The 26,086-nt window shown below is 43.4% G+C and overlaps 1 pseudogene; it reads left to right on the top strand.

The window, feature by feature from the left end:
- Window positions 1–24,393: 24,393 nt before the first annotated feature.
- Window positions 24,394–25,706, top strand: LOC100971104 (aspartate aminotransferase, mitochondrial-like; annotated as a pseudogene).
- Window positions 25,707–26,086: the final 380 nt, after the last annotated feature.

Raw genomic sequence — 26,086 nt, 5'->3', positions numbered from 1 at the left:
CTTGAATTGGACTCCTATAATTCCCACATGTTGTGAGAGGGACCCAGAGGGAGATAATTTGAATCATGGGGGTGGTTTCCCCCATACTGTTCTCATGGTAGTGAGTAAGTTTCATGAGATCTGATGGTTTTATCAGGGGTTTCCACTTTTGCGTCTTCCTCATTTTCTCTTGCCGCCACCATGTAAGAAGTGCCTTTTGCCTCCCACTGTGATTCTGAGGCCTCCCCAGCCATGTGGAACTGTAAGTCCAATTAAACCTCTTTTTCTTCCCAGTCTCAGGTATGTCTTTAGCAGCAGCATGAAAATGGACTAATACAGTAAATAGGTACCACTAGAGTGGGGCATTGCTGAAAAGATACCTGAAAATGTGGAATCAACTTTGGAACTGGGTAACAGGCAGAGATTGGGATAGTCTGAAGGGTTCAGAAGAAGACAGGAAAATGTGGGAAAGTTTGGAACTTCCTAGAGACTTGTTGAATGGCTTTGCCCAAAATGCTGATAGCAATATGGACAATAAAATCCAGGCTGAGGTGGTCTCAGATGGAGATGAGGAACTTGTTGGGAACTGGAGCAAAGGTGACTATTGTTATGTTTTAGCAAAGAGATTGGTGGCATTTTGCCCCTGCCCTAGAGATTTGTGGAACTTTGAACTTGAGAGAGATGATTTAAGGTATCTGGAAGAAGAAATTCCTAAGCAGCAAAGCATTTGAGATGTGACTTTGGTGCTGTTAAAGGCATTCAGTTTTATAAGGGAAGCAGAGCATAAAAATTTGGAAAATTTGCAGCCTGACTATGCAATAGAAAAGAAAAACCCATTTTGTGTGAAGAAATTCAAGCCTATTGCAGAAATTTGCCTAAGTAGCAAGGAGCCTAATGTTAATCCCCAAGACCATCGGGAAAATGTCTACAGGCCATGTCAGGGAACTTCATGGCTGCCCCTCCCATCACAAGCCTGGAGGCCCAGGAGTAAGAAGTGGTTTCATGGGCCAGGCCCAGGGTTCCTGTGCCATGTGCAGCCCAGGGACTTGGTGCCCTGTGTCCCAGCTGCTCCAGCTATGGCTGAAAGGGGCCAAGGTAGAGGTTGGGCTGTGGCTTCAGAGGGTGCAAGACCCAAGCCTTGGCAGCTTCCACGTGATGTTGAGCCTGTGGGTGCACAGAAGTCAAGAACTGAGGTTTGGGAACCTCTACCTAGATTTCAGAAGATGTATGGAAACACCTGGATGCCCAGGCAAAAGTTTGCTGCAGGTGTGGGGCCCTCATGGAGAACCTCTGCTAGGGCAGTGCAGAAGGAAAATGTGGGGTCAGAGCCCCACCACAGAGTCCCTACTGGGGCACCACCTAATGGAGCTATGAGAAGGGGACCACTGTCCTCCAGACCCCAGAATGATAGATCCACTGACAGCTTGCACCATTCACCTGGAAAAGCCACAGACACTCAACGCCAGCCCATGAAAGCAGCCAGGAGGGAGGCTGTACCCTGCAAAGCCACAGGGGTGGAACTGCCCAAGACTATGGGAACCTACCTCTTGCATCAGCATGACCTGGATGTCAGACCTGGTGTCAAAGGAGATCATTTTGAAGCTTTAAAATTTGACTGCCTCACTGGATTTCAGACTTGCATGGGCCCTGTACCACTTTGTTTTGGCCAATTTCTCCCATTTGGGAGGGCTATATTTACCCAATACTTGTACCCCCATTGTATCTAGGAAGTAACTAGCTTGCTTTTGATTTTACAGGCTCACAGGTGGAAGGGACTTGCCTTGTCTCAGATGAGACTTTGGACTGTGGACTTTGGTTTTGTTTGTTTTTTGAGATGGAATCTTGCTTTGTCATCCAGGCAGGAGTGCAGTGATGTGATCTTGGCTCACTGCAACCTCCGCCTCTCAGGTTCATGTGATTATCCTGCCTCAGCCTCCCGAGTAGCTGGGACTACAGGCGCATATCACCACACGTGAATAATTTTTGTATTTTTAGTAGAGACGGGGTTTCACCATGTTGGCCAGGCTGGTCTTGAACTCCTGACCACAAGTGATCTGCCCACCTGGGCCTCCCAAAGTGCTAGGATTGCAGGCATGAGCCACCACGACTGACTGGACTGTGGACTTTTGGGTTAGTGCTAAAATGAATTAAGACTTTGAGGGACTGTTGGGAAGGCATGACTGGTTTTGAAATGTGAGGACATGAGATTTGGAGGAGCCAGGGGTGGAACGATATGGTTTGGCTGTGTCCCCACCCAAATCTCATCTTGAATTGTACTCCCATAATTCCCATGGGTTGTGGGAGGGACCTGGTGGGAGATAATTTGAATCATAGAGGTGGTTTTCCCCATACTGTTCTCATGGTAGTGAATAAGTCTCACGAGACTGGATGGTTTTATCAGGGGTTTCTGCTTTTGCATCTTCCTCATTTTCTCTTGCTGCCACCAGGTTAGAAGTGCTTTTCACCTCCTGCCATAATTCTGAGGCCTCCCCAGCCATGTGGAACTGTAATTCCAATTAAACCTCTTTTTCTTCCCAGTCTCGGGTATGTCTTTATCAGCAGCATGAAAACAGACTAATACAGTAGGTACATTAGTGAATGTTTTCATGACTTTGCTTCCTACCTGACCTCCTAACAGTGGAAACTCTGATGATAAACACTCAGGCACTGAAGATGTCCTATAGAAGTCTGCTTCTCAGAGCTTGCCCCTCCCCATATTTATTCCCCAATATTCCTTACACTGGAATGCTTATGAACTGTCTTTGTTTTCTGAATCTAATAAATGTCCCCCATGCTAAAGGTTGCCCAGGAATGCTGGCCTCCCAGTGGGGCCCAAGCCATCCTTTCTGGGCATGGTCTTGTGAGACAAAGAACACGTTTTCTCTTTTGGTCCCTTGCATTTTCCAGGTCATGCCGTACACAGACCTGTAGAATATTGGAACCAGGATGGACAACATTTATTAAGGGTCTATTCTGTGCCAGGAATTTTTTCATATGTCCTGACATTTGACCTTCAGAGTTTTCCAATGAGGTCACTGTTTTTTTCATCCCCATTTTAGACATGGGTGTATTAGTCCATTCTCACGCTACTATAAAAACTGCCCAAGACTGGGTAATTTATAAGGGAAAGAGGTTTAATTGAATCACAGTTCTGCAGGGCTGGGGAGGCCTCAGGAAACTTACAGTCATGGCAGAAGGGGAAGCAAAGACATCCATCTTCACATGATGACAGGAGGAGAAGTGCTGAGAAAAAAGGTGGGAAAAGCCCCATTATAAAACCATCAGATATCATGAGAACTCACTATCACAAGAACAGCATGGAGGTAACTGCCCCATGATTCAATTACCACCCACTGGCTCTCTCCCATGACACATGGGGATTATAAGAACTATAATTCAATGTGAGATTTGGGTGGGGACACAGCCAAACCATATCAATGGAGCTCAGAGAAAGTAAGTGACCTTTATCAGGTCACACACCAAGGAGTGGAGCTGGGGTAAAGACTGTTGTCCTTTCCTAACTCCAGGCTCTTTCCCTCAATTCACAAATGAGAAGACCTGGGCTTAGGAAAGGACTTGCCTGAGGTACATCACTAGGTTTGTGGAGGGACTAAAACTAGACCACATGCACTCTAGCTCCCTGTCTATCTTATTCCACTCTGCTTTTCTTCTTAGACTTATTATTGAATAGCTATTGTTTCAGAAGAAGAAAACTAATTTCACATGAAATTATTTAAAAACATCCACATGCTTACATAGTTGCATAACCAAAATGTTCCATTTTATTTACAAGTTTTTTTTTTAGCCTTTTAAGACTTCCAATGATACATTTATTTCATTACTGAATTGGCAACATATGATAACTCAAAATTCATCTGATTCATCAAACTTTCAACACTCTTTGACACAGGGAATATATTGTACTGGGATTTCGTTTTCCTAAAACAGCCACAAAAATTGATATGTGATCAAAGAGAAGTAACTGTCTAGAAGCCAGATTTTCTGATTCTAAGTCTAGTGCCCTGCCCAAACTCATATTATTTATTAAAGAAAGTTATTTTTTTTACTGATTAATATGAGAGCTATAATTAGATAGTACTTGCTATGTGCCTGGCACTTTTAACTTTACTTTGCATGTATTAAATCATCTAATCCTTAGAATACCTACCATACAGTAGATATTACCATTTCTGTTTTATAAACAGAGGAATTCACAAGGGAATATTTTGATAATATTAAACATTCACATGTATTTTCCAGTTTTTGTAAAGGTTTATTTTCTATTTTTAACCCTGGAATTACTACTCCCCCTGCATTCCCTTCATGTTCCAAGATGTTGTTATGCTAGGGTTTGATAATGTGTGAGGCATCACCTAAGATGCTTTTGACCGTAAGGAATAGGACACCTGCCTAACAGTGGCTTTAAGAAGTAGGCAGTTCTAAGCTGGTTCAGTGGCTCAACAGGCAAAAAATACACATCCTCTTTCCACCCTTCTGTTCCTCTTTCCTAGAGTACTGGCTTTTGTCTTCAGGCTTGTTGCCTTGGGATTTAAATAGTCCTACCTTAGTTTTAGTCCTAAAATGTCTAATTTTTAGAGACAGAGTCTTGCTTTGTCAACCAGGCTGAAGTACGGTGGTATGACCATAGCTCACTGCAGCCTCGAATTTCTGTTCTCAAGGAATCTTCCTGCTTCAGCCTCCCTAGTAGCTGTGACTACAGGCACACACCACTACACTTGGCTAATTGAAAAAATAATTGTAGAGATGAGGTCTTGCTTTGTTGCCCTTGCTGGTCTTGAACTCTAGCCTCAAGTGATCCTCCTGCCTCAGTCTCCCAAAGTGCTGGGATTATAGTTGTGAGCCATCACACCCAGCCTCGAATGGCAGTTTTCAAAGGCAGGAAGCCAAGAGATGGCCAGAGATGCCAGAGTATCATCTCTCTCTTTATCTCTTTTTATCAGGGAAGAACATTTTTCCCACAAGCCTTCCTGTATTTTTTTTTTCTTAAATATCATTGAGTTGAACAAAGTCACACGGCCACTCCTACTTGTAAGGAAGGCTGGGAAAACATGAACCTTGTATTTTTAGCTGTGGTGTGTGCATGTGCGTGTGTGTGTGTGTGTGTGTGTGTGTATGTGTGTATGTATAGCTGTCACCATGAGAAAAGTGGGAAGGAAATGGCTATTGGGCAGTCAACCAACAGTTTCTATGATACACAGTAAATTGTTAGTGGATAATTATCTTTCAATGTGGTCTCCAATGGGTAATCTTGGGAGGTTGTCAAGTTAAATAGTAGAAGTTCACAGTTCCTTTGAACATTTAGATGTCATAATTCTATGATTTGAAAATGCTCAGTGGATCAGGAATCTTTTCTCTCTCTCTGGCAACCATCCTTCCTGTGAGGTTTTTGTATGAGAATATGAGTACGACTTCTTGACTTTTCCCTTGTCCTACAGTTTATTTTAGCTGAAGAGTGTAGGTAGAATAAAGGGACCACTGTGAGGCAACCTCAGAACCCTGGGGCTGAAACAAATAAAACAATACTCATTTCATAAAATGAGATCAGTGATGAGATGAGCCCCCTCAGAGATGGATTTGTCCCAGACCCAGAAAAGGAAGAGCAGGTGTGTAAAGATGGCCTCAGCATTATCCTGAGGGAGGCATGGCTGGGGACATCTCTGGGAACTCGGCCCTTCCTTCATGGGAACAAGCCCCAGGCTTTGTTGGCTTCTCCTGGGAACCCTTACAGGGGGAGAGCTCTCTCTGTGGGCCCATCCTCAGAAATTGCAAAGCAGATGTTTGCTTTGGGGAGGTAAATGTTTTCCCTTCTGTCTTATTTTCAAAGATCAGCAGAGAGGGCTGTAAGATCAACTGCCTAGCCTGCCTGGTTTGGAGGTCAGTTTGCTGGTAGGCCCAGGGCTAGCATGCCCATTGCTACCCTCTGTCTGCTTCTCTGATGGGCAAAAATGTTTCTTTTGGAGTGATCTGGTGGAGGTTGGTGGGGGAGAGGGGAAGGGTCTCTTCTGTCCCTCTAGAGTTTGGTCCTCACTCTATATGGTGGAGGCAGCAAAATGCAGTACATTCTCCAGAGAACAGCCACCTTCTCACTCTTGGAGTTGGACCCAAGAGAGGAAGAGAGAGCACAGCCAGCACCTTGCCTGGAGCCAGGGCTCTGGCATTCACCTGTCTGGCAGGTGTGCAGGGAGCTCCTGCTATATGCCAGGTGCCTGGTGAGTGGTCAGCCCAACAGAAGAGTCAGGCCCCACACCTCTAAGTCTGGTACCCTTTGCTCTATTCATGTGAAAAGAAGAAAGAGACTTAACACTGAGCACATTCTATATACATGGCATTGTACTGTTCCTATTTTATTGGTAAAGAAATGGAAGATCAGACATGGGGGGTACATGATCATAGCTACACAGGAGGTGGTGAAATCAATGCTCAAACAAAGATTAGTCTTTCTCTAAAATTCACCATCTTCCCACTTCACTCAATAAGCTCAACTCAGAAGACAGAGCCTCACTTGTCCAATCCTTTGGGTGAGAACCTGCTGTATTTTAATTTTCCCAGGATGGTGAGGAGAGAGGAAATGTTTGCTGTTCTTTCCACCATCACCTCCTGATGTAAATGTGGAGCATAGGAGGAGAGAAGAACTTCGCATCCATTTAGTTCAGCTCAATTCAATTCAACCTTTTCTCAGCACCCGCTGCCACCAGGCACAGTGTTGTGCAGTAGAACCCAGAGATGAGCATGGCATGGCCTTTGCTCTTACAGAGGACAATGTGATGTTCCAGCATCACACACAGGACTTCCCAAAGTGGGTCTCGCAAGGTTCAAGGTATTTGGGAAGGTGATCTGTCCCAGAACCCCTTGAGGAGACTGTAAAAGTCTAGCTAATCCAAGGTCTATTGTAGATTTAAAGAATCTTGGCCTTCAGGAGCAGAGCTGTGAATCTGCATGCTCACAAGCCCCTGGTGATTCCGATGCTTGCCAACGTTGTGAACCTTCCTGTTGCATGGACATAGTGGAGAGAGAAAATACAATAAACTGTGTTGTTCTTCCTCAAGGTAGGGGCAGGATGACATCACAGATAAGGACAGACTTAGAGAAGGGAGGAGGAACTTCACAGTAATTCCATGTGGATACTCATCCATCAGGTACAGCAGGCACAGTGCCTCGGGCCCACGAGACTTTCAGCAACCGAGGCAATATTTTAATTTCTTTCAGAATCAGAAGGAAAAAAGCCCCCTGAACATGGAATGTTTTAGTATTTTAGAAAAATGTTTTAATTTTTTTTCATATCAGAAAAAAAGGGAATTTGTAGGGGCTATGGAAATCTATTAAATTTTGCCAAAAATAGAAAAACACCTCAAAGTATTTAAAATTATACCAGTAATAATTTTTAATATTAATATTCTTACGGAGGGAGTGGCCCATAAGACAAAAGTGCATACGGCTGTGGTGGGGACTGGCCACACACACTGTGTTGGCTGTGGTTTTATTGTGAAGGGGAAGGCTGGGGAAGGAGGCAAGGGCCAGTCTCTGGAGGGTCCCAACTACCAGGCTGAGGAATCTGGACCTTATCCTGGGCACACTGGGGGCTGTATAAGGGTTTAAACAGAGAGATGTATGGTTAGATTTTCAGTGTTAAGGCAATCCCTTTGCAGTCCTTGTCTGTGGGGCTATGGAGGGATTGGTGTGAGACTGGTGTTAGGGAATCCTGAAGGAGACAGTGTGTCTAGGGCAGAGGTGCTAAGGAGGAGACAGAGGCAGAGACCAGAGGATGCAGAATCAATAGCACCTGGTGAGGGCTGATTGGACATGGGGGCAAGAGAGGGAGATGCCAAGGACATCTCAACCAAATGATTAGGATTGTGATCAATAACCCTCATAATCAGCACAGCTCTTGCTTCATAGTATACTTCCTGCAAATTACACTGGCTTCCAAATGTGAGACCCTGGCCATCCCCACCATGATCCCTCTGTTGTATGGGCTTTGTTGAAGTTGGTCATCTTTTGCTCTACATTATTGCCATCTTCAGGGTCCTGGATGGTCACTCTCACTGTCTGCTCCCAACTTTACTGTAGTAGTTAGGATAATGCTTTCTCCTGTGACAACAACAAAACCCCACCCCCCTACACCACCAGCCCACATTTCAGTGGCTTAAGGTAATTAGTTCCTTTCTCCCTCACCTAATAACTCAATGTGGGTGTTCCTGGTTGGTAGGTAGCTTCCCACCAAGTGGTGGATCAAAGAAGGTGTCCCCTTCCATCTTGTGGATCTGCCAACCTCTAGGTCCTTGGAGTCCTCTTTTTTTAGCCAGAAGATGGGCAAACAAGAGGGTGGGGGGAGGCCCACCTGATTCTTACCAGCCTTCATCTGGCAGTGACATCTATCACTTGTAATCACATTCCATCGTGGACACTCATCCCCAGACCCACCTGGACATAAAGGGAGTGGGAAACTTAGTCTCTGTTAGGTGGCTGCTTCCCATGGCAGCTCCATGTTGTAGATGGACAATCATGAACTTTACCACCACACCCCAGGACTATTCCCAGCCCTAACTGTGAGCACATCGAGGCTATATAACAAGTAACTTTCAAGGCATTCATAGCCCATTCGTCACATCACATTATGAAATGTGATAATGGAGGTACAAAACACATGAAAAACCCCTATTGTACCTAATTAGGTTAAACCATATGGTTTGTAGATCAAAACCAGTCAAAAATTGGCAATTTCATATGATTCAACCCAATATACTAGAGAAGTGCTTCCAAAAAAGTTTTTGTTAGAACTCTCCATCATACATTTGGGAAAATATTGCAGTGGGAGAGACTATACTTGATAACTCCTCTGGGAGATTTAAATATACTTTAGTCAAGTAAGAGCTCTGAAACATTCTGTATTCAAGAAAATCCCGTGTTGTTTAGTTTCTTTAATTAGTGATTTCCTAAGAAATTGTTGCTTAATCGGTGATTTCCAGGTTAATTTGTGCATATAACTCATTTTTCCCAAATGCCTCTTCAGCTCTCCTTGAATTACTCTTCTATCTTGTGCACTTTGGGAAACTTCATGGAACACTGAGAAAGTCCATTAATGAATCGTTTTATCTAGCAGAAAAAAATAAGGTTTCTCTTTGCAAAAATCCACACCAGGCACATTGGTGAAAATGATAACATTTGTTGAGTGCAAGAATGACTTTAAACTAATCACACATCTTTCTGAGCCTTAGGTTTTTCATCTGCAAAATTAACATGACAAATTAAACGAGAAGACCCATTTAAAAGAGCTTAGGAAGAAGTTGCATGTGTGCTAACTTCTTCCTTCCATTAGCATCCCTCAGGTTGAGGAAGGCAGCCTCTTGCCACGTAGAGGACACCTCCTTTCAGCAGCCACATGTGGGATTGCTTTGGGCTTGACGTGCAAACATGTGTAAGCCCAGCTTCTTGAGAGTTCACATGGATATTTGGGTCAGGCAGAGTTATTTTTATACATTCAAAAGAGAAGAAAATAAAGAGCAACATCCTCATGTTGACACGAAATGGCTGCCCTGTGACTCTGGGCTGGAGGTGGGGGGTAGTGCTGGGGGTTGGGGAAGTGACCAAGCCTAAAGGGCCACATGGAACCACTTTTTCGTGGTCTAATCTGGGAGCCAGAACGCTCTGAGCTTGGAATAAAGTCATGGTTCTGGTTAGTGGATTGATTCTCTGGGGCCAGCATGGATTCTGGCAGAGCCTTGGCCCCATCTGTCCTTCCCCTGGCCTGGTCTCTTTCTGGCGGCCTCATCCCCAGGTCTGGCAGAACCCCCAGAACAGATCATTCTCCTGGCCCCCAGCAAGGCTGTTCACTGACTTCCAAACATGTGTGACTAGTTTGGCCATCTGGGCCTGAGGCTTCTCTGCAAGGTGGGCCTTGTTGGGATGGGTCTTCCTTTCCCCTACACACTAGTCATGGTCTCCAGCTGAGTGTACTTACCTGGTTCCCCTGCAAAACCTCCACCTCCAGGGCTCTTTCTAGCACTAAGAGGACACAACAAGGAGAGCTTATTTAAGAATGGGTACTGTGACTGTTTTCAATGTTGCTACGGATCTGATGCCTTTTATAGGTCCTCCTGCTGGCAGACCCATAATGGCCCTCAGAGCCAGAATGACCAGGTTTGAATCTTGGTGTGGTCATTTGTGAGCCATGTAACCTTGGACAGATACTGTAATCTATTTGGACCTCAGTTTCTTCTGTATATTGGGGATAATTACTGTTGTTTCATCCATCAAACCATCACACATTCACTGAGGACGTTTTTCTACATGCCTGGCATTGGTGACGCAAACATAAACTGTAACTTGTCCCTGTCTCAAGCAGATGATATTCTGAATGTGAAATTGCCAAGCCCATGGCTAGGGACCCAGAACCCAGCGAGGTGTAAATAACTGAAGCTTTAAAATCAGACCCTCTGCCTGAATATTCCAGCTCTGATACCGAACTGCTGTATGATGTTGGGCAAGATCTTTGTGCTTTCTTGTCCTCAGCTCCCTCATCTACTCAGGAGGCTGAGACATGAAAATTACTTGAACCCGGCAGGTGGAGGTTGCAGTGAGCTGAGATCGCACCACTATGTTCCAGCTTGGGTGACAGTGCAAGACTCTGACTCAAAAAAAAAAAAAAAAAAGAAATCAAAAGGAAAAATAAATTAGTTGAATTGGTCACTTGAAATCGTGTAATGAAGCCAAATGGGTGCCGTGGCACTTACAATTCTATCCTGGATATAATGTATTGAAGATATTTTGAGGAGTCCTGTGTTTTCTTGGGGAAAGGGCCTGAGCTTGACATCTAACAGACTTGTAATCTAATCCCAGCTGTGTTATTTACTGGCTGATTGACTTTGAGCCAGATGCTCAGTGTCTCTGAGCTTCCTTGGCCCATCATTATATTTAGAGAGAAACATGCACTTTGCAGTGTGGTGAGAATGAGAGAGTGCTTAGGTGAAGTCCTGGCTTAGTCATCCCTCACCACTTGGTTCTGTGACCCAGCTGACTGTGAGTCCGTTGGGAGCAGGCTCTGCATCTGGCTTCTTGTTTTCTGTGAGGCCCAGCACAGGATCTGGCAGAGAGCAGATTCTCAGTGAGCATTTATTGAATGAATGAATGAATGAGCAGGTTTCAGCATGATGCGTTGTAACCTGGGCCCCAAAAGGGGCAGTATAATTTCCTTTGTTGCAGGTGGTGTTTAATGGGGAAATGCAAAGAACTTTGGACCCAGATATAGGCTGGACGTATGAGTTGTATAGCATAGACCCTGCTCGTTAGTAACTGTAAGTCTCTGGGCAAGTTGTGGCACATCTTGGAGCCTTGACACCTCAACTTCGTCATATGCAAATTGTCTTGCCTAATTTGCTGGGTTCCAAGGAAGTCCAAAGGATTTCCAGCTGCAAAACTACTCTGTAAACTCTAAAGTGCCATCCTCACGTGAAGGGTTGTTGTTGCTGACAGCGTTTGTGAAAGGCCACAAAGCTGTTGACATCTGCTGCTTGGCACTGGCTGGGAAAAAGTTCAGAGGGTCCCATACTCATGCATGTGAACTTCTGGGATTTCTCATTCTGGGAACATTATCAAGAGGCACCAGTTGACTCCCTTTGTCCCCAAGGGAGCAAATATGCTTGGCTCACTGTCCCTGTGGACATTAATGAAACATTTGTGACAGCACAGCAAAGTTTCCAGAATATCCTAAAGCATCTTTGTCCAGTGCATCATAGTTAGCACATCATCAGTACACCTGTTATTTCATTTATTTGATCTTCCTAGTGACTTTGGAGGTTGCTGTGGATAGAGGCATTATTTTGATTTTATAGGTAAGAAAGAAAAAACTTGGAGAAGCTAGAAATGTGCAAAAGGACACAGAGGTAGTTAGGGGCAAAGCAACCCATGCTTGCTGACTCTAGTTCTGACACCCTTTCCATTCCTTTCTGTGAGATAAAGCATCTTGATATTACCCAGAAAATAGAACATCCATGTCTGATTTGTCTTGCTATTCCCCATGGCACTTTGTCCTTGCTGGGAACATAATAGGTATTCAATAAATATTAGAATTGTAGACTCAGTGAGTGTAGGTTTTGGACACTCAAACAATGAGCGTAGGTTTTGGATACAGACAGATCTGTATTCAAATTCTGATCAGCTACAGACTAACTGTGTGACCTCGGACAAAGCATGGTACTTCAATGCTTTGATCTTCAAATTCTTCCTTTGTCTAGGAGTGAAGGGTGTACATCCTGCCTGGGGCTGCAGTGAGCATCAGTGGAGAGAGCATCCCTAAGGCATCAAGTACTCAACCTGGAACATATTAGGCACCTAATAAACATTGGGATTTCTAGCTCACAAAAGCTCTAAAAACTGGCCTTTAAACCCTTTCATTTGAGTGAAATGAATGGAGGGTGATTGTGAGAATTCAATTCTCTTTTACTACTTTCTGCCTCTCTCATTAATCTTTAAAATCATATGCACAAAAAAGATGATGGGACCACATGCCTCTGGTTCACTCATGCTCAGGTTAGCAGGCGTTGTGTGGTCAGGGACCTTAGGCAGGCTTCCTCCTCCATGGCCTTGACTTCCTTGGCCCTGCAGAGGTGGAGGTTCCCTTTTCCCTAATCCAGATGCACTCCTACATTGAATCAAAAACAGGGCACTTACCCAAACTCACCTGGAAAGAAAGAAGATTAAACCTCTACCTCTCATCTGTGCAAAATACACTATATCTCAGGTTGCTGGCAGCTGGGTCCTGACTATGTAAACGGTATGGTCCTCTGTCTCATTTGAGTTTCACAAAGAAATGATTAATATACCCATTTTACAGAAGAGAAAACCAAGGCCCAGATAACCATTTAACGAGCTTTTACGACATGTCAAGTACTATGTTAGGTGTTCTGTTTGCCTTCTCTTTATGGGGAATTTAGAGATGTGGCTATTGAGGCTTAGGGATGTCAAGTAATTTGTTCAAGGTCACACCATTAGTTAGGGTAAAAGTTAAGATGCTCCAACAGAAACCTCAAAATCCCTTTTCTTTTCTTTCTTTTTTTTTTTTTTTTTTTGAGACAGAGTCTTGCTCTGTCACCCAAGCTGGAGTGCAATGGCGTGATCTTGGCTCACTGCAACCTCTGACTCCTGGGTTTGAGAGATTCTCCTGCCTCAGCCTCCTGAGTAGCTGGGATTACAGGTGTGCGCCACTACGCCTGGCTAGTTTTTGTATTTTTTAGTAGAGATGGGGTTTTACCATATTGGTACTGCTGGTGTTGAACTCCTGACCTTGTGATCCACCCACCTTGGCCTCCCAAAGTGCTGGGATTACAGGCATGAGCCACAACGCCCGGCCCCTCAAAATCCCATTTCTAAAACAAGATCAATGTGGACAGCACTGTCATGTAACAGTCTACTCTAGAGCCATGTGGATGAAGTAGATTTGATGTGTAACTCTGTCCTATGAGTTACTCAGGTATCCAAGTTCCTACTAGTTTTGCTCTTTCTTTAGACTGTTACCTCCTCCATCTGGTTGAAGGTGTTTCATTAGCACCACATAAGAATTCCAGTCCATAGGAAGGTGGAAGGAGAGGAAGTGGAGGGGAAGCAATTTCCATGTATAGTTTATTGGTAAGAACATAGCCACACCTAGCTGCAAAGGAGTCGGGGATATGTAGTTGCAAGCTGGCAGCCATTTGCCTATCTCAAACTCAGAGAGTGGAAGTGCTCTGTTAAGACATATGTGTGTTAATACACAGTGAGTAGCAGAGCTGGGTTTTGAACACAGGTCTGTTTTATTCTTTCCATCACTCCACAGACCTTGGAGAAGAAGGCAGATTCTTTCTTCTGCTACTCTATAGTATTCCAATTGTCTTGGTCCACATAGTAAGATACCTGCTGATATTACATAATAACTGAGCATTTACGATGTGCCAAGCACACAGTGCTTAACCTTAATTGTTTAATTTAGTCTTCAATCAGACTGAAAGTTTTGTGTAAATATCTCATAGAGGGCCAGTTGATCAGAAGAGCTTAGTGACCCCGGAATTGAGGACAGGACGTTCTTGCTTCTTAGTACTTCTGTGTAAATCCCAGTGCTTAAAAGCTTGGGACCCATTTGTGTTCTTTAAAATAAATCATGACACTTTCAGATGGTGGATTATTATCTACCCATGCAAAGAATGAGGCAGATATTTATGCACTGATATGGAACGTTTGCCTAGTGATATTGTTAACTAGAAAAATGAAGGTGCAGAACATTGTCTGTAGTGTGCAGCTGATGGGTAAACATGACCACTGGTTTCTCTTAGTGAAGAAGACCTCTTGAAAGATAGGCAAATGATTGGTAATATTGATCCTTTCCCATAAAGAGAGCAGATGCTCGGAGAGCAGATGCTGGGAGACCAGGCATAGGAGAAACATACTGCACCCATCCTTGTACCTTTCGGATTTTGTACCATATGAATGTATTTCATATTAAAAAGTAAAAATAAAAACTAGACTTTGAAGTATAGAGATACCTAGATAATCTTAGAAATGTCCCTCAATCTTTGGTTCCCCAGTTTCTTGATTTGTAAAATGGGGAATAAAATATGCATAATAATAACAATTTATATTTCTATATATAAATTACAATTCAGATATGCCTCACATGAGAATCAACTTTGGTAATGCCCATGAAGGGCTTACACAATGCAGGACAAATCATTTGTGCACAATAAGTGCTAACTATCATCATTATGGTTTCTTGTTGGAAGGGATAGAGAGTAGAAATTCTGTTTGTTTCAAGGAATAGACCCTTGAACAAGGTTCTGGCATTCTTTTCGGCCCCAGGAAGGCTTGCATACAATGAACCTTCTGCTGAAAGATCTTGGTTCTTCATTTCAGCTGTCTTTGGGACGTTCTTGCCTGGAACTTGCAACAGGCCATTTGCAAGGTGCCCACATACTAAAACTGGAAACTGGGAGAGGATTCCTCAGCTTTGGACAGCATTATCCCTATTGGCATCTGGATGTCTTGTAGCCCATGACCCCTTCTGACATTTGGAGACACCAAGACCTAGACTGATGGATTAGAATAGCTCTCAAAATCATTAGTTCAAGCCCCTCATTTGATGTATGGGGCAAGAGAGGTCCAAGAGTAGCCTAAGTTTGCATAACAAATTTGTTAACAGCACAAGTCTGGAGCCTCTTTCTTAGTCCCAGCTCAGGTTTTTTTCTACATTTCCTAGGGATGCTGTCAGGTTAAACCTATCTCTTTAACCAATACTGAGCTATGTGTTTTATTGGAGTTTTTGCTTATTCATGCTTTGCAAACAGATATTGGGCATCTAGTGTGTATCAGGCCAGTGAAGGGGGCTAGGGTGAAATGGGATGAAAGATGAGTTAGACCTCATCCCTTCTCTGAGGAATGAGCTAAGGGGTGAGGGTAGAGGGTGGGGAGGGGAGTAAGTCCCATTTAAGTGGGAAGAACAAAGTACTGGGAATTCAGAGAAGGAAGAGTTTACACGAGGACAGGAGAATCAGAGGGTGCTGTATGTTCATCCATTGTCACTCATTCATTAATTCATTCATTCCAGAACATTCTCTGCAAGAGGGAAGGATATATATGTATTTTGCATACTCCCTGCCAGGTAAACTGGTTCAAGTTTTCACATAACATGATCTAATATAAGATAATAAAGAGGCAACTTAGCAGAGTGGAAAGATGATAAACTTGATTGTCAGACAAACCTGGGTTTAACTCCTCATACCACCATCTTTTTAGCTTTGGGACTTGGGGAAAATTCAGTTAACTTCTCTGAGCCCGCTTCCTTATCTGTCAAATGGGGGTTAATTATCAAAGAATTGTCCAAGGGTTGAAAGGGATGATGTTTGTAAAACCATTCCACATGTGGCTTGGCACAGAGGAGCCTCTAAATAAAAATGCTGGCTTCCTTCCCTTCCTGTATCCTTGGAACTATTTTTTTTAAGAGACAAATTATTGCCTATCATAACTTTTAGAATTGGACTGTATTTTCTGAAAAGGGAACACTAATCTAGTACAACATTCTTGAAACTCTGCTTATCTAATCTCTCAGGATCAAAGGGTAGAATGGCCTCTTTCCCCTTCATTTTATCAAAGATATCCCATTGCTAGCTGGACTTAATCTGTAAGATTGCATCAAAGAAAACCCTGCTTTGGGAAATATGACGGCCCTTCTCTTGGGACTTGGGCTTCCATTTTCTGTGGAGCCAGAAGGCCAGAGCTCCAGGGATGCCACAGAAGATCATGCCAGGTTGACCTTGGGCCCTGAAGACCTGTCCTATGCAGGGTTCCCATCTAGGACATTGTTTGGGGCTGAATTGTGTTCCTCAAAAAATATATCGAAGTTCCAATCTCAGGTACCTCAGGATGTGACCTTATTTAGAACTAGTGTCATTGCGGAGGTGTTAGTTAAGATGAGGTCATACTGGAGTAGGGTGGGCCCTTAATCCAGTGTGGGGTTTTTATAAAAAGACCCATGGAGACACAGCCACAGAGGGAGAAGGCCATGAGACACAGTGGCAGAGACTGGAGCACTGCGGCTAGAAGCCAGGGAAGACCAGGGATTGCTGGCCACCACCAGAAGCTAGGAAGGGGCAAAGATGTATTCTCTCCTACAGGTTTCAGAGGGAACATGGTGCTGTAGACACCCTGATTTTAGACTTCTAGCCTCTAGGACTATGAGACAATACATTTCTCTTGTTTCAAGTCCCCCAGTTTGTGGTGCTTTGTGATAGCAGCCCTAGAACTGAGTAAATATTTAATCTCCATTGTGAAAGTGAAGAAATTGAAGCTCCCAAACATCCTCATTTCTACAGCACCAACAATTTACTATAAGACAGTAGAGGCAGAGAGTTTATCGAAGGAATGTGCAAATGAATGTCTGTGGCTCAGGGAAGTGGTGTGAATTGCACAAGGTCACATGGGTAGTTGGAGGCACAGTCAGCTATAGGAACTGTGTCTGGATGCCCAGCTAGCTGTTTGCTCCATTAGGACAATAATAATAGCGACCACTTATTTTCCTGGTTAAGAGCCTGGGCTTTGGAGTGTAAGCCAAGGCTTACACTCTTCATTTGTGGCTTTTTGTCTAGTCCAATAAAGAAGGCTTCAATAAATGTCAGCTGTCATTCTTGGTATTTTACTATTACCAAATTCTTACATATGAAGTGGCTTACATACATTATTTCATTTAATTCCCATGATAGCCCTTGGGGCAACTATTATTATTATAGTTTTGCAAATGAGGAGTCTGAGGCTCAGAGAGGCTCAAAAATTGCCCAAATCATCCAAACGGCAACAATGGTAGGGGCAGCCTACAGACCCGCCATGCAGCTTTGAGTGGCCTTCAGGCCTTCTTTCCAGCTCTTTTTGTTTGTTTGTTTTTTTGAGATGGGGGTCTTGCTCCGTTGCTCAGCCAGGAGTACAGTGGCACGATATTGACTCACTGCAACCTCTACCTTCTGGGTTCAAGCGATTTTCGTGCCTCAGCTTCCTGAGTAGCTAGGATTACAGGCACGCGCCACCACACCCAGCTAATTTTTTTGTATTTTTAGTAGAGACGGGGTTTTGCCATGTTGGCCAAGCTGGTCTCAAACTCCTGGCCTCAAGTAACCCACCTGTCTTGGCCTCCCACAGTGCTGGGATTACCGGTGTGACCTTTCCAGCTCTTTTTAATATGTGCAATGCAAAAGGATTTTTAGCCTTGAGATGTATAGAACTCCCATAAATCACTAAGAAAGACACAACTAGCCCCAAGGAAAACTCAGCCAAGGGTGTTAAACATACAGTTCACAGATATCCAGTGAAAATGAAAAGATGGCCAAGCTCGGTGGCTCATGCCTGTAATCTCAGAACTTTGGGAGGCCAGGACAGGAGGACAGCTTGAGCCTAGGAATCTGAGACCAGCCTGGGCAATATACTGAGAACTTTTCTCTACAAAAAATTTTAAAAAATCAAAAATTATCTGAGTGTGGTGTCATGTGCCTGTAGTCCCAGTCACTCAGGAGGCTTAGGTAGGAGGATTGTTTGAGCCTGGGGAGCAGAGGCTCCAGTGAGCTGAGATTATGCCACTGCACTCCAGCCTGGGCAACAGAGAGAGATTCTGTCTGAAAAAAGAAAAGAAAAGAAAAAAAAGAAAGAAAAGATGCTCAGCCTTATTAGTAATTGAAGAAATGCAAATTAAAACTATGATGAGATGCCATTTCATATCCCCAGGATAAAACTGGTAAACATTTAAAAATCTGACAATAAGTAGTAACAAGAATATGGAGTCATAGGAATTCTCATACACTGCTACAGGAGTTTAAATTGGTAAAATCACTTTGGAGAGAACTTTGGCAATAGCTAGTGCAATGGACTGAATGTCTGTGTCCCCTTCCAGATTCATGTGTTGAAATCTAATCCTCAATATGGTGGTATTTGGAGCCTTTGGGAGGTGATTAGGTCATGAGGGTAGAGCCTTCATGATTGGGATTAGTGTCCTTATAAAAGAAGCCAGAAACCTAGCTGGCTCTCTTTCCATCATGTGAGAACACAAGGAGAAGCTGGCAATCTGTAACCTATAAGAGAGCCCTCGCTAGAACCTGATCTTGCTGACATCCTGACCTTGGACTTCCAGCCTCCAGAATGTGAGGAATAAATATTTGTTGTTTAAGCTACCCAATGGTAAGTTGTTACAGCAGTCCTAACAAAGACAGCTAGTAAAGTTGAAGATGTATAGATCTTATCACCAGGGACTTCACTCTTAGGTACTTTTCTCAGAGAAATCTTGCATACATTCATAGAGAAATAGAGAAAAATAGCAGCCTTGTTTATAATAGAAAAACATTGGAAATAAGCTATTTTTTATTTTTAGAGACAGGGGTCTCACTATGTTGTCCAGGCTGGACTTGAACTCCTGGGGTAAAGTGATCCTCCTGCCTTGGCCTCCTAAGCAACTGGGACTCCATGTGCACACCACCACGACTGGTTTGAAAATAACCTAAATGTTCATCCCTATGAGAATGGCTAAAATAAATTGTGTATTTCTGTATTCATATGATACTATACATCATTAGAATGAATGAAATTCGATTGCATATATCAATTGGGTAAGTCTCAAAAACTATGTTGAGTGAAGGAAGCAAGTCATTAGGAGAATCAAGGCTATTTGCTAAAGTTTAAAAACCCACAAAAGTAGTATTACTGTTTTATAAATACATATGTGATAGAAATATAAAAATATGAAAGAGAATGACAGAAACTTCAGGACAGTGGTTTCCTCTGGGATGCAGGGAAGGGAATGAGATTAGGGAGGATGACATCAAGTATATCTGTAATATTTTAATCCTTAATACAAGTGAGAGTTATGCAGATGCTTATTATACTGTTGTCGATACTTTTTATATGCCTGAAATAATAATAATGTACTTGCATATAATTTCCATATACTCTAAAAATAGAGGAGATAAAGCTTCTCTACAGTCAGAAAAATTTGTACTTCCCTAAAGAACCTCTGAGAGACCTGATAAAAGAAAGAAATGCAGGCAGCAGTCCAATGTTTTCAGTATTAATTGGAATTTGGATCTTAATTTGGGTGCAGAGGAAGCCATTAAAAGGTTGTGGCTGAGGAATGATCTCATTTTTGGCTTGCAAGGCCTTTGAAACGCGACTCTGTTTCTCTTAGTCATCCTCATCTGACTGTCCCAGCCTCCCAAGTTTTTCTTCTAGTAATTTCACACTTCTGGTAAGTTCCTAGTTATGCCACTCACAACTCCGTGCAGTTGCTCATGGCTCCCTGTGCTTAGCACTTATTTCTTTCTAGATGATCCACACTCTCCTTTCCAGAGCCAGCTAAGGCAATGCTATCTCTTACCAAGTTTATCTTGTTTCCCTCAGGATGGGTTAGGTTCCCCTCTGAACTCCCAGAGCTCCCTTTAGTATTGATGGCGCAATCTTATTTCATCTTTGTCTTTTTGGTCCCCAGCAAAGGGCTGGAGTCAGCATAAGTGCTCAGAAAATGAAAATGTTGTTAGAGCAAGAAAGTGTAAATGGAGCATTTGTTCAAGTCCCTTCTAGAACTACTAACTTCTAATAATGGCTCACATGGTCATAAAATAACATCACAGTGGACATTAGATCCTATAATCCTTTATAAAGCTTGAGTAAAAACCTTGGAAAAGAAAACTCTGAAAAAGGGGTAGGATTGGGTGAAGAATTGGGTGTGAGGTTTGGAGGGAGAACATAGTGATGGGTCCAGACTTAAGAAGCTTCCTGATAGCCACTTAGCAAGGTGGAGTCTGCATAGACAAGAACCCAAGTCTCTTCATTCCTGGCCAGGGCTCTTTCTTTTGTTCTACTTTCTGTGGCTTGAGAAAACAGCTGCTCTGTATCATCTTCTTAAAATCTCTTCCAGTACTTAAAACAGGAAATGACTCTCCAGTTCTTGGGTAGTGAAACTGGGTCAACTATAACAGGTGGCTTGGAAGAACCTGTGATAAGAGGCACTAGAGAACAGACAAGCCTCAGGAAAGCAATATTAAACTTAAGCGGGGTCTCAGAAAGGTCTTTGTAGTTGAATCAAGTTAAAACAAGTTTGGTTCCAAGGGTCCTAAACATACTTACACATCTGGATATTGAACTGAATTCCAATAGAAATCCATCATTGAGGATTATCTAGGGACAAATTTTTGTGCAAAAAAATAAATGATTGAATGATGAATTATCATATAGATGACGTTGACCAGCTGTTCATCATTAAAATACAGAATAAGACAGAGGCCATAAACAAGATAAGGCTTCCATGGCATTAGAAGAAGTGTGGATGGATGTGCTAATTATCTTTGAATCTCAGGGTCAACCTAGGGCCTGGAACATGGTAGGTTTGCACCAAGATTTTCTGACTGAATGGATGAGCTCTGGAGAAATCGCATGACTGGAAACAGCTTCACCAGTCACCTCTTATATTAATGCATCTGGTTTGGAAGACAGTTGGTGGCAAAATAAAAAAAAACAGACTTCCTACAAGAGCTTTTACCATCAGGCTAACCAGAAACACCAAATCCATGTCATCAGCGGGATTAAAACCAACGGGAGGCTGGGCAGGGTTCTTAATGGTTGAGAATGAGGAGTTTCTGGGTTATGATGATGGCTTTCCAGTAGTGCTTGATTTAACCACCCTCTCTCTCATCAAAATACTCCCAAATGCAGAATAAGACATAAAGTTGCAACAGCCTGGAAGGAATGACTTTTCATGAATAATTTGGAGGTCTCTGGAAGGGGTTTTGTCTTGCCACAGCATTGATGGAATGAGATTGAGAAATAACCGACACTGACCTCAAAAGTAGAACCACAGCATTGGACTGGAACATCTACACACATACCAGAATGCCTTGCCACCCATTGCCTGGGAACAGCACTCTAGAGCAGGCGGGTTCACTTTCAACTGTTCCTACTGTCCATCTGTGCCTCTCTTTCTGCATCCATTTGCTATTACTCCCAATCTTGCGCCATCCTGGGATGCAAAATTGGCAGTGAGAGAGGCACAGGGGAAAAGCTGAAGAAACATAGTATTCTGGGGAAAAATGCTTAATTGGGTTTAGACATTTGAAATTTTACAAATTTTTCTCTTTGCATATTTTCATATACTATTGCAAATACTAATATTATTTAATGTTCATATCTAACTACAGAACAAAAGGGGATTGATATCTGAGTATAATACTGTTAGCTAATGTCCTTATAGCACTCTAGAATTTAAAAATAATTCCACAGATTATCTCAGTCCCCCACCCCACCACTGCCACCAACATTTCCACTACCAACAAACCCATGTTTATTGAGCACTTATCCCCAAGGCTCCTCTGCAGTAAAGGAGAGATGAGGGGCCCCTTTCATGTCTTATGATTTGTGGTGATGTATCAAAAAGGGAACAAGTGTCATTAAAACAGGGTGGCAAAATATCATCTACTTTAAATGGTGACAGGTAACAAATTAGCACTTTTAACACCAAAACCACATTCTGTTAATTTGTGTTTCTCAGCATGCAAAAAGTATAACAATTGAAGTAATTTTGGCTAATGTAAAATCTTAGATTTTTTTTGGTGTAAAATAATATGATTTAAAATTTCAAATCAAACAGTACTATAGCAGTTAAACCAAAATGAAATAAATAGATTATGAGTGAGGCATAGTGATAGTGGTACAACTGTGCTGTTTAAAGGTAATCAGCAGGTTTATAAAAATATTATCTCAAGATGTAGTACAGATGATATAGACAGGTAATCTGACACAAATTTAAGAAATATGGTAAATAATTTCTGCTGCCCTGTCGATGCATTTCTTTGGCTATATGTCACTCCCAGGGCAGAAAGTTCTTCAGATTAGCATTAACTAGCACTGTGGTTTTCTAACAATGTACCGGTCTCTTTGGCCCTCTGCTTTCCATCAGTGAAATGGAAGGCTAAGTGTTGGACATCCACATTCATCATCTCAGTGCTCTCCATGGTCATTTCCTTAATTTGGCTGGCCAGGCTAGTGACTCTCTACATCTTTATCTGCAAATATGACAGATTGGACTGGCTAAACTGTGGTGCTCTACCAATTCAGAGCCTATGAGCTCATTTCATAGAGAATACATACTTGAACTGAAAAATACGGTCATCTCATACTGCTGCTGTAACTGCTGCTACTACCACTACTGCCGCTACCACACTTATGCATGCCCTAGTGAGACTAAGCTGCTTAGCCCAGGAGGGCACCCCAACCTCACTGAGGGCAGTGTACCTAGCAATAAGTAGCCCTGTGAGGGCTCATCTTACAGCCTCCAAACCCCACTCATAACCTCATGCCTCACCCTATCAAAACCACTAGGAAATAGCTTCTCTGGGATTGGATGCAAAAATTGTGGAATTTCCTCTCCCAAGAATTGTTAGGCAGTTCAACGATTTTGCTAAAGAGGTGCCCACAAAGACTTTGAAAGAGAAGGAAGGTTGTCTTCTGAGGGTTTGACTGTAAATCAAAACATGTTGGACACAAATATGCAAGAACCACCCTCTGAAAAGTAGACTAATTTTAAGACCAGAAGGCCATCAACATATCTAAAAAAGAAGGTACTAATTGAAAAAGGGTTGGCAAGTCAAAGGACATAAATGAACATGAATTACTGAGGCAGCACTCCCTCAAGCTTGGCTCAAGATAGAGGCATTCCAGATCTAGAAAACCAAGAGGTCATTGTGCTACCCGACCCTGGGAAACAACGGCTGCTGTTTACTGAGCATGGATTCTTTGACAGGACAATGTGAAGTGCCTGTCTTACAATATCCCATTTAATATTCAAAACAGCCCTAGGAGGTAGGTATCACTACTGCTATTTTATAGAAAAGTAAACTGAACTGAGGATCAGGAAGGACACAGCTGCTTACGGTCACACAACTGACGATGCTGGAGCCTGAATCAGACTCAGGCTCTGTGACTCCCAAGGCTCTGCTCTGACTGCTGTGTGCACTGCTGGGCAGTCACAGGGTCACTTGTACTCTCCTTCAGGCCAGTCTCTGAAGGAGATAGACCCAGATGCTTCTTGGTAGAGAGGAGATGCTATGGACCCAAATTTATATATGGAAGCCCTAACTCTCAGTGTGATGGCATTTGTAGATGGGGACTTCGGGAGGTGAATAGGTTTAGATAAGGTCATGACAGTGGGACCTTCATGATGAGATTAGTGTCCTTATAAGAAGAACCATCAGAGATTCCCCACTCCTACCTCTCTCTCTCTCTCTCTCTGCCTCGTGAGGACACAGTGAGAAGGCAGCTGCCTGCATGCTAGGAAGAGAACCTTCATCAAGGAACCACATCAGCAAGCACCTGGATCTTTGACTTCTCCGCCTCTAGAACTGTGGGAAATAAATTTCTGTTGTTTAAGCGCCCCATCTATGGAATTTCATTATGGCAGTGTGAGCAGACTATGACAGTAGGAATCACACTGATCAAGGGCAGGACTGTCTGGTCTTTGAGGGGCTATTTCTCTAGAGGGAAGACTGATGACAGTGAGCATTTGAATTCTACAACTGCTGCTCTCCGTGGTTCCAATCCTCTGCTCATCAAACATCATCCAGGAGGTCAGCCAGAGTGGGAGCATAGGGGTTTCAGGTTCCCTCAGGAGTTCCATTTCCATTGTCAATACGTTTAAGGGCATCAGGGTTTACACATCATGGGCTTGATTAGCCTAGGTCCTTCCCCACATATTGGTACATTCACCCCAGGAGTGGAAATCCCTGTGTGTGGCCTTCTGAACTGGTCATGCTGCCTTCCCTGTTAGTGTTCTGACTGCTTTTAAAAAGTGGGAGGGGCCCGCTTGCCCTCCACTCTGTTCTGCAGCTACTCAACTGCCCTCCTCCGTCCACCATGGCCCTGCCGCACTCAGGCTACATCACCTCCTGGATCACCGCTGCCTTCCAACTGGGCCTTGCCATGGCAGCCTCCAACAGGACTAGCTTCTGGCGGGCCCACGTGGACATGGGACTTCCAGATCCTATCCTGGGAGTCACCAAAGCCTTTAAGAGAGACACTGATAGCAAAAAGGTGAATCTGGTAATTGGTGCCAACCAGGACAACAACGGAAAGCTTTATCTGCTGTCTAACATCTGCAAGGCAGAGGCCCAGACTGCCACAAAAAATTTGGACAAGGAATACCTGCTCATTGGGGTACTGGCTGAATTTTGCAAGACATCTGCAGGACTAGCCCTGGGTAAGAACAGCGAAGTGTTGAAAAGCGACTGGTTTGTCACTGTGCAGGCTATTTCTCGAACTGGGGCCTTAAGGATCAGAGCCAGCTTTCTGTAAAGGGTTTTAAAGTTCAGCTGAGATGTCTTTCTGCCCAAACTATCCTAGGGAAATCACACACTTCAGGGATGCTGGCACACAGCTACAAGCTTATCAGTACTATGACCCCAAGACTTGTGGTTCTGACTTCACAGGCACTATGGAGGACATTTCAAAAATACCAGCGCAAAGTGTTCTTCTCCTGCATGCCTGGGCCCATAATCTCATGGAAGAGGACCCTTGTCCAGAGCAGTGGAAGGAAATAGCAATGGGGTGAAGAAAAAGAATCTCTACATTCTTTGACATGGCCCATCAAGGCTTTGCCAGAGGTGACAGTAACAAGAATGCCGGGGCTGTGTGCCACTTCATCAAACAGGGCATTAACATTTGTCTCTGCCAATCATATGCCAAAACATGGGCTTATGGAGAGCGTGTGGGAGACTTTACTATAATCTGCAAAGATGTGGATGAAGCCAAAAGTGTGGAGTCACAGTTGAAAATCTTGATCCATCCCACGTATTGTGACTCTCCTCTCAATGAGGCCTGGATTGCCTCTACCATTCTGAACACTCCGGATTTGTAAAAACAGTGGTTGCAGGAAGTGAAAATATGGCCGACTGCATCGTTAGCATGTGGACTCAGCTGGTTTTCAACCTCAAGAGGAGAAGAACTCCCACAATCCTCCTCTGAAGAAGGAGGATTCCTCCCACAACTGGCAACACATCACTGACCAAGTTGGCAAGTTTTGTTTCACAGGGCTAAAGCCTGAACAGATGGACTGGCTGACCAAGGAGTTCTCCATCTGGATGACAAAGGATGGCCACATCTCTGTGGCAGGGGTCGCTTCTGGCAACGTGGGCTACCTTGCCTATGCTATTTACCAGGTCACCAAGTAATATCCCTGGTGTGAGGGAACAGAGACAACCTTTCTGTTTTCAGCCTCTGCTCTTGTGAGCTTTGCACAGAGGATGAGGGAGGGTGGATGGTGGTAAATGGATCATTTCTTTCAACCATAATGTATGACTCTCAGTGACTGTGATTCTCAGAAAAGAACATGTAGTGACACAGGGCAGAGGCACCCATGACTGGTGTCTGGAACTTTGTGGCTCTAAGCCAAACTCTTCTTTATCCTTTTATGGCCAACTTTTCTGAAAGAGTTTACATGTGCAAGAAAGTCATAGCACCAAAAAAACCCTGTCAATCATGCCCTTGCAATATTTCAGAAGATTTAACTGAAGTGTCATATGGTGTCAGGGGTTCCTCATGAGAAACGGCA

This window comes from Pan paniscus, chromosome 1 (assembly GCF_029289425.2).
Source record: "Pan paniscus chromosome 1, NHGRI_mPanPan1-v2.0_pri, whole genome shotgun sequence".
Classification (NCBI taxonomy): domain Eukaryota; kingdom Metazoa; phylum Chordata; class Mammalia; order Primates; family Hominidae; genus Pan; species Pan paniscus.
Note: the sequence above shows the minus strand (reverse complement) of the source record. Positions and strands in the feature narration are given on the sequence as shown.